The 12,451-nt window shown below is 46.3% G+C and overlaps 1 protein-coding gene across 1 annotated transcript in view; it reads right to left on the bottom strand.

The window, feature by feature from the left end:
- Positions 1-12,451, bottom strand: part of LOC109903067 (cytoplasmic FMR1-interacting protein 1 homolog) — a 77,621-nt gene that overhangs the window by 56,320 nt on the left and 8,850 nt on the right.

Genomic DNA, 12,451 nt, shown 5'->3' with positions numbered 1-12,451 from the left:
CTACTGCAGCCCTCATAGGCCTCCCTCCCCTATCTGAGATATCTACTGCAGCCCTCATAGGCCTCACTCCCCTCTCTGAGATATCTACTGCAGCCCTCATAGGCCTCCCTCCCCTATCTGAGATATCTACTGCAGCCCTCATAGGCCTCCCTCCCCTCTCTGAGATATCTACTGCAGCCCTCATAGGCCTCACTCCCCCCTATCTGAGATATCTACTGCAGCCCTCATAGGCCTCACTCCCCCCTATCTGAGATATCTACTGCAGCCCTCATAGGCCTCCCTCCCCTATCTGAGATATCTACTGCAGCCCTCATAGGCCTCACTCCCCCCTATCTGAGATATCTACTGCAGCCCTCATAGGCCTCCCTCCCCCCTCATCCTGGTAAATATATCCAATGCAAAAACCATCTACATATAAACAGTATCAATATGAATTCCTATATATTCCTGTTAATTCCCATAGAAAGTTTCCACGTCTGAATATTCCCCAAAATGTGCAACCCTAGTCTAGAATGTCATTTTAAGACTTCCCTTCACTGGAACACCACTTACAGTTGACCTGGGCAGCTCTAGCAGGGCAGAAATTTGACGAACTGACTTGTTGGAAAGGTGGCATCCTATGACGGTGCCACATTGAAAGTCACTAAGCTCTTCAGTAAGGTCATTCTATTGTCAATGTTTGTCTATGGAGATTGCATGGCTGTGTGTTCGATGCAATGGGTTGCGCTGAAATAGACTAATTTCAAGGCGAGTCCACATACTTTTATATAGACAGTGTAAAGTACAGGACAGGTCCAGGTATAACATAATAGCCTAGTATAAATGATTAAACCCCTCAGGCTGTAGGTTAAATAATGATTAAACCCCTCAGGCTGTAGGTTAAATAATGATTAAACCCCTCAGGCTGTAGGTTAAATAATGATTAAACCCCTCAGGGTGTAGGTTAAATAATGATTAAACCCCTCAGGCTGTAGGTTAAATAATGATTAAACCCCTCAGGCTGTAGGTTAAATAATGATTAAACCCCTCAGGCTGTAGGTTAAATAATGATTAAACCCCTCAGGCTGTAGGTTAAATAATGATTAAACCCCTCAGGCTGTAGGTTAAATAATGATTAAACCCCTCAGGCTGTAGGTTAAATACATTCTAATTAGCTTCGTTGCAGTCTTGATAATACAGTCACATGCTTCTCTTCCCTTTCTCTCAACTGCTGATGGAGATTTATTGCCATGGAACAATAAAAACTCACTGCAATCAAAACAGACCGTCAGATCGGTATTACAAAGGACTGTGGGGACACACAATCACCCATGGACAGGGTGTGAGAGGGATACCGGCCCGACAGGCGGCAGACCGGCCAGACAGGCGGCAGACCGGCCAGACAGGCGGCATACCGGTTCAGGGGACGCTCCACTAAATCAAATCAAATTTTATTTGTCACATACACATGGTTAGCAGATGTTAATGCTAGTGTAGCGAAATGCTTGTGCTTCTAGTTCCGACAATGCAGTAATAACCAACAAGTAATCCAACTAACAATTCCAAAACGACTGTCTTATACACACAAGTGTAAGGGGATAAAGAATATGTACATAAGGATATATGAATGAGTGATGGTACAGAGCAGCATAGGCAAGATACAGTAGATGGTATCGAGTACAGTATATACATATGAGATGAGTATGTAAACAAAGTGGCATAGTTAAAGTGGCTAGTGATACATGTATTACATAAGGATGCAGTCGATGATATAGAGTACAGTATATACATATGCATATGAGATGAATAATGTAGGGTAAGTAACATTATATAAGGTAGCATTGTTTAAAGTGGCTAGTGATATATTTACATCATTTCCCATCAATTCCCATTATTAAATTGGCTGGAGTTGAGTCAGTGTCATTGTCAGTGTGTTGGCAGCAGCCACTCAATGTTAGTGGTGGCTGTTTAACAGTCTGATGGCCTTGAGATAGAAGCTGTTTTTCAGTCTCTCGGTCCCAGCTTTGATGTACCTGTACTGACCTCGCCTTCTGGATGATAGCGGGGTGAACAGGCAGTGGCTCGGGTGGTTGTTGTCCTTGATGATCTTTATGGCCTTCCTGTAACATCGGGAGGTGTAGGTGTCCTGGAGGGCAGGTAGTTTGCCCCCGGTGATGCGTTGTGCAGACCTCACTACCCTCTGGAGAGCCTTACGGTTGAGGGCGGAGCAGTTGCCGTACCAGGCGGTGATACAGCCCGCCAGGATGCTCTCGATTGTGCATCTGTAGAAGTTTGTGAGTGCTTTTGGTGACGAGACGAATTTCTTCAGCCTCCTGAGGTTGAAGAGGCGCTGCTGCGCCTTCTTCACGATGCTGTCTGTGTGAGTGGACCAATTCAGTTTGTCTGTGATGTGTATGCCGAGGAACTTAAAACTTGCTACCCTCTCCACTACTGTTCCATCGATGTGGATAGGGGGGTGTTCCCTCTGCTGTTTCCTGAAATCCACAATCATCTCCTTAGTTTTGTTGACGTTGAGTGTGAGGTTATTTTCCTGACACCACACTCCGAGGGCCCTCACCTCCTCCCTGTAGGCCGTCTCGTCGTTGTTGGTAATCAAGCCTACCACTGTTGTGTCGTCCGCAAACTTGATGATTGAGTTGGAGGCGTGCGTGGCCACGCAGTCGTGGGTGAACAGGGAGTACAGGAGAGGGCTCAGAACGCACCCTTGTGGGGCCCCAGTGTTGAGGATCAGCGGGGAGGAGATGTTGTTGCCTACCCTCACCACCTGGGGGCGGCCCGTCAGGAAGTCCAGTACCCAGTTGCACAGGGCGGGGTCGAGACCCAGGGTCTCGAGCTTGATGACGAGCTTGGAGGGTACTATGGTGTTGAATGCCGAGCTGTGAACAGCATTCTCACATAGGTATTCCATTCCTCTTGTCCAGATGGGTTAGGGCAGTGTGCAGTGTGGTTGAGATTGCATCGTCTGTGGACCTATTTGGGCGGTAAGCAAATTGGAGTGGGTCTAGGGTGTCAGGTAGGGTGGAGGTGATATGGTCCTTGACTAGTCTCTCAAAGCACTTCATGATGACGGATGTGAGTGCTACGGGGCGGTAGTCGTTTAGCTCAGTTACCTTAGCTTTCTTGGGAACAGGAACAATGGTGGCCCTCATGTGGGAACAGCAGACTGGTATAGGGATTGATTGAATATGTCCGTAAACACACTGGCCAGCTGGTCTGCGCATGATCTGAGGGCGCGGCTGGGGATGCCGTCTGGGCCTGCAGCCTTGCGAGGGTTAACACGTTTAAATGTCTTACTCACCTCGGCTGCAGTGAAGGAGAGACCGCATGTTTTCGTTGCAGGCCGTGTCAGTGGCACTGTATTGTCCTCAAAGCGGGCAAAAAAGTTATTTAGTCTGCCTGGGAGCAAGACATCCTGGTCCGTGACTGGGCTGGATTTCTTCCTGTAGTCCGTGATTGACTGTAGACCCTGCCACATGCCTCGTGTCTGAGCCGTTGAATTGAGATTCTACTTTGTCTCTGTACTGGCGCTTAGCTTGTTTGATAGCCTTGCGGAGGGAATAGCTGCACTGTTTGTATTCGGTCATGTTACCAGACACCTTGCCCTGATTAAAAGCAGTGGTTCGCGCTTTCAGTTCCACACGAATGCTGCCATCGATCCACGGTTTCTGGTTAGGGAATGTTTTAATCGTTGCTATGGGAACGACATCTTCAACGCACGTTCTAATGAACTCGCACACCGAATCAGCGTATTCGTCAATATTGTTATCTGACGCAATACGAAACATGTCCCAGTCCACGTGATGGAAGCAGTCTTGGAGTGTGGAGTCGGCTTGGTCGGACCAGCGTTGGACAGACCTCAGCGTGGGAGCCTCTTGTTTTAGTTTCTGTCTGTAGGCAGGGATCAACAAAATGGAGTCGTGGTCAGCTTTTCCGAAAGGGGGCCGGGGCAGGGCCTTATATGCATCGCGGAAGTTAGAGTAACAATGATCCAAGGTCTTTCCACCCCTGGTTGCGCAATCGATATGCTGATAAAATTTAGGGAGTCTTGTTTTCAGATTAGCCTTGTTAAAATCCCCAGCTACAATGAATGCAGCCTCCGGATAAATCGTTTCCAGTTTGCAGAGAGTTAAATAAAGTTCGTTCAGAGCCATCGATGTGTCTGCTTGGGGGGGGGATATATACGGCTGTGATTATAATCGAAGAGAATTCTCTTGGTAGATAATGCGGTCTACATTTGATTGTGAGGAATTCTAAAATCAGGTGAACAGAAGGATTTGAGTTCCTGTATGTTTCTTTCATCACACCATGTCACGTTAGCCATAAGGCATACGCCCCCGCCCCTCTTCTTACCAGAAAGATGTTTGTTTCTGTCGGCGCGATGCGTGGAGAAACCCGTTGGCTGCACCGCCTCGGATAGCGTCTCTCCAGTGAGCCATGTTTCCGTGAAGCAAAGAACGTTGCAGTCTCTGATGTCCCTCTGGAATGCTACCCTTGCTCGGATTTCATCAACCTTGTTGTCAAGAGACTGGACATTGGCAAGAAGAATGCTACGGAGTGGTGCACGGTGTGCCCGTCTCCGGAGTCTGACCAGAAGACCGCCTCGTTTCCCTCTTTTTCGGAGTCGCTTTTTTGGGTCGCTGCATGGAATCCACTCCGTTGTCCTGTTTGTAAGGCAGAACACAGGATCCGCGTCGCGAAAAACATATTCTTGGTCGTACTGATGGTGAGTTGACGCTGATCTTATATTCAGTAGTTCTTCTCGACTGTATGTAATGAAACCTAAGATGACCTGGGGTACTAATGTAAGAAATAACACGCGAGGCGTGGCGGACATCTCTGTTGGTACCGGAAGTGCTGAGAAATGAACTGAAATGTTTGCTATTTTTCGGTTTTAAACAACTAATTGACCGACATCGGTTCAATAATATGAAGTTTTCCTTGAGCAGCGGTTCATCATCCTGGTCCTGGGGACCCACAGGGCGCACATTGTAGTTGTTGCATTCGCACTCCACACCTGATTGAAATCATCAAAGATGATGAGTTGATCATTTGAATCAGCTGTGTAGTGCTAGGGAAAAAACTACAATGTGCACCCTGTGGGTCCCCAGCACCAGGATGAACCACTGCTCTAGAGATACAGTAAATCAGACCAGCTGAACTGTGCGATGGGAGTTGTAGTTTCCAACAGGACAAAATGACATATTTTAGCTCAGAAATGTGGTAATGAACTACAATGACCATATAATCCATTGCTCGCAGGTGTGTTTCTTTTACGCCGGCTACGTTAGGTTAGTAGTGTTGGGCAGACACGGACAGTAGTGAGAAGAATGCATCTCTACATGATCTCAGATCTCCAGGTATATAAATCTGTTGCATCGCGGGGTATCTCTACCTGAAAATACATGCCCTAAGTCGGGGGTTCCCAAACTCAGTCCTGGTGCCCCACTTGGGTGCAAGTTTCGTTTTTTGCCCTAGCACGACACAGCTGATGAGTTCATTATTTGAATCAGCTGTGTAGTACTCGGGCAAAAAAACGTAAAAAATGCACCCAGGGGGGCCCCAGGACCGAGTTTGGGAAACACTGATTGATAGTTGGTATGCAGCAGTCATGAAAGTATGCCTTATTTACTTTGAAGAACTACAAAATAGTGATTTTGTCAGACAGCATAGACAGCAGCTCTATAGGGATGAGATGATGACTTGGAATGAAATACTAAAAGTCATTCAATAAAACCAATGTAATATAGAACTGGAATACTGTATTAAAAGGTAATAAATTATGGTTCATAATTGATCAGTAGTGATGGAGAGTCACTATCATCATGTGGCTCTGATTGTTTTATTCTGTGATGTTACAGCATTCCACTGCATTTAATGTTTAAAAAAAAATGAAAACCATAATATTGTATTTTTTTGAATCGAACCGACCTCAAAAAGCACTAACCGCTCAGCACTGTCAGACACACAGACAGATGTGAGGAATCAGAGGCCATGTGGACAGGAGAACACAAAAGCCTTGTTCACACTGCAGGCCTTAATGCTCAAATCCGATTTGGAATATTGACTATCCAAATCAGATGTGTGTTCAGGCAACACTCATTAGCTGACATGGCTACACTAGTTGTCATAGTAACAACAGGTGTGTGCACAGTGGTGTCGGCTGATTGGTGGTGCTCGTGCTTCCTATCACTCAGAAGTCATGTTGCAACATAAGGCCATGGATGTTTCCCAGTTGAGTTGAATGTTCTACATCACAGTGTAAGAACACTAAGTCTCAAAGCACATGTCAAACTCAGAGGGTTTCGCTCCTCCCTTGTTCTTGAATGATGAATTAAGGTCACTAATTAGTAAGGAACTCCCCTCACCTGGTCACCTAAGTCTTAATTGAAAAGAAAACCCAAAAGCCAGCAGACACCAGGACCTCCATGGAATGAGTTTGACACCCCTGCCTCGAAGGATGAGATAATCCAACTTTTCAAAACGAGTCCTCTTGCTCGCCACAGCAGTCAACTAGCTAGCCGTTGGGCATTCTAGGACAATAACTCATTTGTTTCTAAATAACACGCTAGTTAGTTACCACATGTTCTTGTCAAACTGTCAGAGTAGCTAGCAAGCAACAAGATATGCCAAATAATCTGTGCTGAACTTGTGCAGGAGCGTGTTGTGGTACTCCTGCACCTAAAGTACATGTAGACAGTACCGCAGTGGTGTGAAGTACTGAAGTAAAAATACTACTAATAAATATTTTTTTGGGGTATCTTTACATTACAATTTATATTTTTGACAACTTTTACTTGACTACATTCCTAAAGAAAACAAAGTACTTTTTACTGCAGACATTTTCCCTGACAACCCAAAGTATTCGTTACATTTTGAATGCTTAGCGGGGCTGAGGTCAATACACGTGATCTGTGAGGGGCTGGGGTCAATACACGTGATCTGTGAGGGGTTGGGGTCAATACACGTGATCTGTGAGGGGTTGGGGTCAAAACACGTGATCTGTGAGGGGTTGGGGTCAATACACGTGATCTGTGAGGGGTTGGGGTCAATACACGTGATCTGTGAGGGGTTGGGGTCAAAACACGTGATCTGTGAGGGGTTGGGGTCAAAACACGTGATCTGTGAGAGGTTGGTCCACCAAGTTATGTTGCTACTGTGTGACTGACATGAAGTACAACTGGTAAGAAATAGTCATTAATACCCACATAGTAAAGCTATCATGTGCGCGTAGTAAAGCTATCATGTGCGCGTAGTAAAGCTATCAGGTGCGCGTAGTAAAGCTATCAGGTGCGCGTAGTAAAGCTATCAGGTGCGCGTAGTAAAGCTATCAGGTGCGCGTAGTAAAGCTATCAGGTGCGCGTCTAAATAGCTCAACTGTTTGCCTGGCTGAACCTGCTGTTCTGATTGGATAGAGTGAAGTTGTCCTCGCATGTTTTCGTTTCAGATCATGTAGATTGCTGCTGCCTGCTACTACGACAAATAAAACGGCGAGGACGTTTATCATCAGGCTATCAACGTGTATACTATCTAACAGGCTGGAGGCTATCAACGTGTATACTATCTAACAGGCTGGAGGCTATCAACGTGTATACTATCTAACAGGCTGGAGGCTATCAACGTGTATACTATCTAACAGGCTGGAGGCTATCAACGTGTATACTATCTAACAGGCTGGAGGCTATCAACGTGTATACTATCTAACAGGCTGGAGGCTATCAACGTGTATACTATCTAACAGGCTGGAGGCTATCAATGTGTATCATATCTAACAGGCTGGAGGCTATCAATGTGTATACTATCTAACAGGCTGGAGGCTATCAATGTGTATCATATCTAACAGGCTGGAGGCTATCAATGTGTATACTATCTAACAGGCATCAGGCTATCAATGTGTATACTATCTAACAGGCTGGAGGCTATCAATGTGTATACTATCTAACAGGCATCAGGCTATCAATGTGTATACTATCTAACAGGCATCAGGCTATCAATGTGTATACTATCTAACAGGCATCAGGCTATCAATGTGTATACTATCTAACAGGCATCAGGCTATCAATGTGTATACTATCTAACAGGCATCAGGCTATCAATGTGTATAATATTTAACAGGCATCAGGCTATCAATGTATATACTATCTAACAGGCATCAGGCTATCAATGTGTATACTATCTAACAGGCATCAGGCTATCAATGTGTATACTATCTAACAGGCATCAGGCTATCAATGTGTATACTATCTAACAGGCATCAGGCTATCAATGTGTATACTATCTAACAGGCATCAGGCTATCAATGTGTATACTATCTAACAGGCATCAGGCTATCAATGTGTATACTATCTAACAGGCATCAGGCTATCAATGTGTATACTATCTAACAGGCATCAGGCTATCAATGTGTATACTATCTAACAGGCATCAGGCTATCAATGTGTATACTATCTAACAGGCATCAGGCTTTCAATGTGTATACTATCTAACAGGCATCAGGCTATCTATGTGTATACTATCTAACAGGCTGGAGGCTTTCAATGTGTATACTATCTAACAGGCTGGAGGCTATCAATGTGTATACTATCTAACAGGCTGGAGGCTATCAATGTGTATACTATCTAACAGGCTGGAGGCTATCAATGTGTATACTATCTAACAGGCTGGAGGCTATCAATGTGTATACTATCTAACAGGCTGGAGGCTATCAATGTGTATACTATCTAACAGGCTGGAGGCTATCAATGTGTATACTATCTAACAGGCTGGAGGCTATCAATGTGTATAATATCTAACAGGCATCAGGCTTTCAATGTGTATACTATCTAACAGGCATCAGGCTATCAATGTGTATACTATCTAACAGGCATCAGGCTATCAATGTGTATACTATCTAACAGGCATCAGGCTATCAATGTGTATACTATCTAACAGGCATCAGGCTATCAATGTGTATACTATCTAACAGGCATCAGGCTATCAATGTGTATACTATCTAACAGGCATCAGGCTATCTAACAGGCATCAAGCTATCAATGTGTATACTATCTAACAAGCATCAGGCTTTCAATGTGTATAATATCTAACAGGCATCAGGCTTTCAATGTGTATACTATCTAACAGGCATCAGGCTATCAATGTGTATACTATCTAACAAGCATCAGGCTTTCAATGTGTATACTATCTAACAGGCATCAGGCTGTAAATGTGTATACTATCTAACAGGCTGGAGGCTATCAATGTGTATACTATCTAACAGGCTGGAGGCTATCAATGTGTATCATATCTAACAGGCATCAGGCTATCAATGTGTATACTATCTAACAGGCATCAGGCTATCAATGTGTATACTATCTAACAGGCATCAGGCTATCAATGTGTATACTATCTAACAGGCTGGAGGCTATCAATGTGTATAATATCTAACAGGCTGGAGGCTATCAATGTGTATAATATCTAACAGGCTGGAGGCTATCAATGTGTATCCTATCTAACAGGCTGGAGGCTATCAATGTGTATACTATCTAACAGATAGTAGAGAGGAAACTATGAAATGCTAATGCACATTGTGACTGAGTGACAGTAAACTTGGCTGCCTGCTGCAACTTGACCACAGACACTCAGAGTGCTAATCTGAAGCTGTTTTGCAGTGACGTATTTAGCCAACATCCATTTACATCAAAACGCTTTTTATTTTTATAATCAGAAGTATCATCCGATCCAACTGTCAATTTACGGATATGATTATGAGTATAGCCATGTCAGCAAACCCCTGACAGGAACTTACACATAACTGAACAAGAAGACATCTGATTGGCTTAGAATAAACACTGGTATGGGATTCAACAATCACATTTCCTGGTTGAAACACTCAATCTAAAAGATGGAAGTAGACTGAATGCGTACACCAAACCAAGAGCCACCCACAATGCGTACACCAAACCAAGAGCCACCCACAATGCGTACACCAAACCAAGAGCCACCCACAATGCGTACACCAAACCAAGAGCCACCCACAATGCGTACACCAAACCAAGAGCCACCCACAATGCGTACACCAAACCAAGAGCCACCCACAATGCGTACACCAAACCAAGAGCCACCCACAATGCGTACACCAAACCAAGAGCCACCCACAATGCGTACACCAAACCAAGAGCCACCCACAATGCGTACACCAAACCAAGAGCCACCCACAATGCGTACACCAAACCAAGAGCCACCCACAATGCGTACACCAAACCAAGAGCCACCCACAATGCGTACACCAAACCAAGAGCCACCCACAATGCGTACACCAAACCAAGAGCCACCCACAATGCGTACACCAAACCAAGAGCCACCCACAATGCGTACACCAAACCAAGAGCCACCCACAATGCGTACACCAAACCAAGAGCCACCCACAATGCGTACACCAAACCAAGAGCCACCCACAATGCGTACACCAAACCAAGAGCCACCCACAATGCGTACACCAAACCAAGAGCCACCCACAATGCGTACACCAAACCAAGAGCCACCCACAATGCGTACACCAAACCAAGAGCCACCCACAATGCGTACACCAAACCAAGAGCCACCCACAATGCGTACACCAAACCAAGAGCCACCCACAATGCGTACACCAAACCAAGAGCCACCCACAATGCGTACACCAAACCAAGAGCCACCCACAATGCGTACACCAAACCAAGAGCCACCCACAATGCGTACACTTATTATAGTTGTGGAGCTCTTCAACACTGACTCCCCCCCTGTGAAATACAGTCTGGCAGAGCAGGGTCATAACTGGAGAGAACTACACATGGTATTTTATGCTTACGGTTCAACAAATGACAGATATCACTCTGCTATTTCCTGGTTCATAAAACTAGTAGCTTGACCAATTCCAGTTTATGTGACAAAACAAACGAGTGTAGTGTAGAGAATCACTGTTCCCTCTCAACCACTGATATTTATTATCCATAACCAAGAATATTCTATTTTCAGGTGTTTGAAGCTGGTGTACAAAACCCCTATGTAAAAGACCCAAAAACAGCAAAGACGCAAACCCAGAAGCTAAATAGAATAGGTGTACTTTCACTGTAGAAAAGCAGGAAGACTCAGTGACTTCTGGTTCAGCTCCTCTTGATGCTGCAAAGTCTCCAGTCGTCTTCTCCTTCCCTTATGAATCGGGTTCAAATGCCTTGTCCCAGGATTAGGTCTAAGCCCTAGGAAGGTCCGGGCCCTAGGAAGGTCTAAGCCCTAGGAGGTACGGGCCCTAGGAGGTGGGCAGCAGCAGAGTAGAGAGACAAGTAGGACTGAACCACAGCTAACTAAGACAGACTCAGGAGGTGTCCCTGATCTCTCTCTGTAGTGTAATTGATTGCACCCAAATTGGTAATTTCAATGTATAGGATTCATGTCATATTAAATATAATATCCAAACGATTTCATCCAAACCACTGAACGGTTAAGAGATGAGGATTCCAAATCAATGGCCAAGAGCCACCCACGGAGCCCCCCCCCCTCCCAAACCAAGAGCCACCCACGGACCCCCCCCTCCCAAACCAAGAGTCACCCACGGACCCCCCCCTCCCAAACCAAGAGCCACCCACAGACCCCCCTCCCCTCCCAAACCAAGAGCCACCCACAGACCCCCCTCCCCTCCCAAACCAAGAGCCACCCACAGACCCCCCTCCCCCTCCCAAACCAAGAGCCACCCACAGACCCCCCTCCCCCTCCCAAACCAAGAGCCACCCACAGACCCCCCTCCCCCTCCCAAACCAAGAGCCACCCACAGACCCCCCTCCCAAACCAAGAGCCACCCACAGACCCCCCTCCCCCTCCCAAACCAAGAGCCACCCACAGACCCCCCTCCCCCTCCCAAACCAAGAGCCACCCACATACCCCCTCCCCTCCCAAACCAAGAGTCACCCACAGACCCCCCTCCCCTCCCAAACCAAGAGCCACCCGCAGACCCCCCTCCCCTCCCAAACCAAGAGCCACCCACAGACCCCCCTCCCAAACCAAGAGCCACCCAGACCCCCCCCCCAAACCAAGAGCCACGCACAGACCCCCCCCCCCCAAACCAAGAGCCACCCACAAACCCCCCCCCTCCCAAACCAAGAGCCACCCAGACTCCCCCCCCCCCAAACCAAGAGCCACCCACAGACCCCCCCCCCAAACCAAGAGCCACCCACAGACCCCCCCCCCAAACCAAGAGCCACCCACAGACCCCCCCCCCCCAAACCAAGAGCCACCCACAAACCCCCCCCCAAACCAAGAGCCACCCACAAACCCCCCCCCCCCCCTCCCAAACCAAGAGCCACCCACAAACCCAGTGCATGTCAATGGTCCCTTTATTAGCATTTTCACGCATCATATCCAACTCTATAAGTAACATAATTGAGCTACAACATTTTTAGATACTTTATTGTGAGTTGGATATGAAGCGTGAAAATGCTAATATAGG

Source organism: Oncorhynchus kisutch, linkage group LG13 (assembly GCF_002021735.2).
Source record: "Oncorhynchus kisutch isolate 150728-3 linkage group LG13, Okis_V2, whole genome shotgun sequence".
NCBI classification, from domain to species: Eukaryota; Metazoa; Chordata; class Actinopteri; order Salmoniformes; family Salmonidae; genus Oncorhynchus; species Oncorhynchus kisutch.
This window is presented reverse-complemented; position numbering and strand designations above follow the sequence as displayed.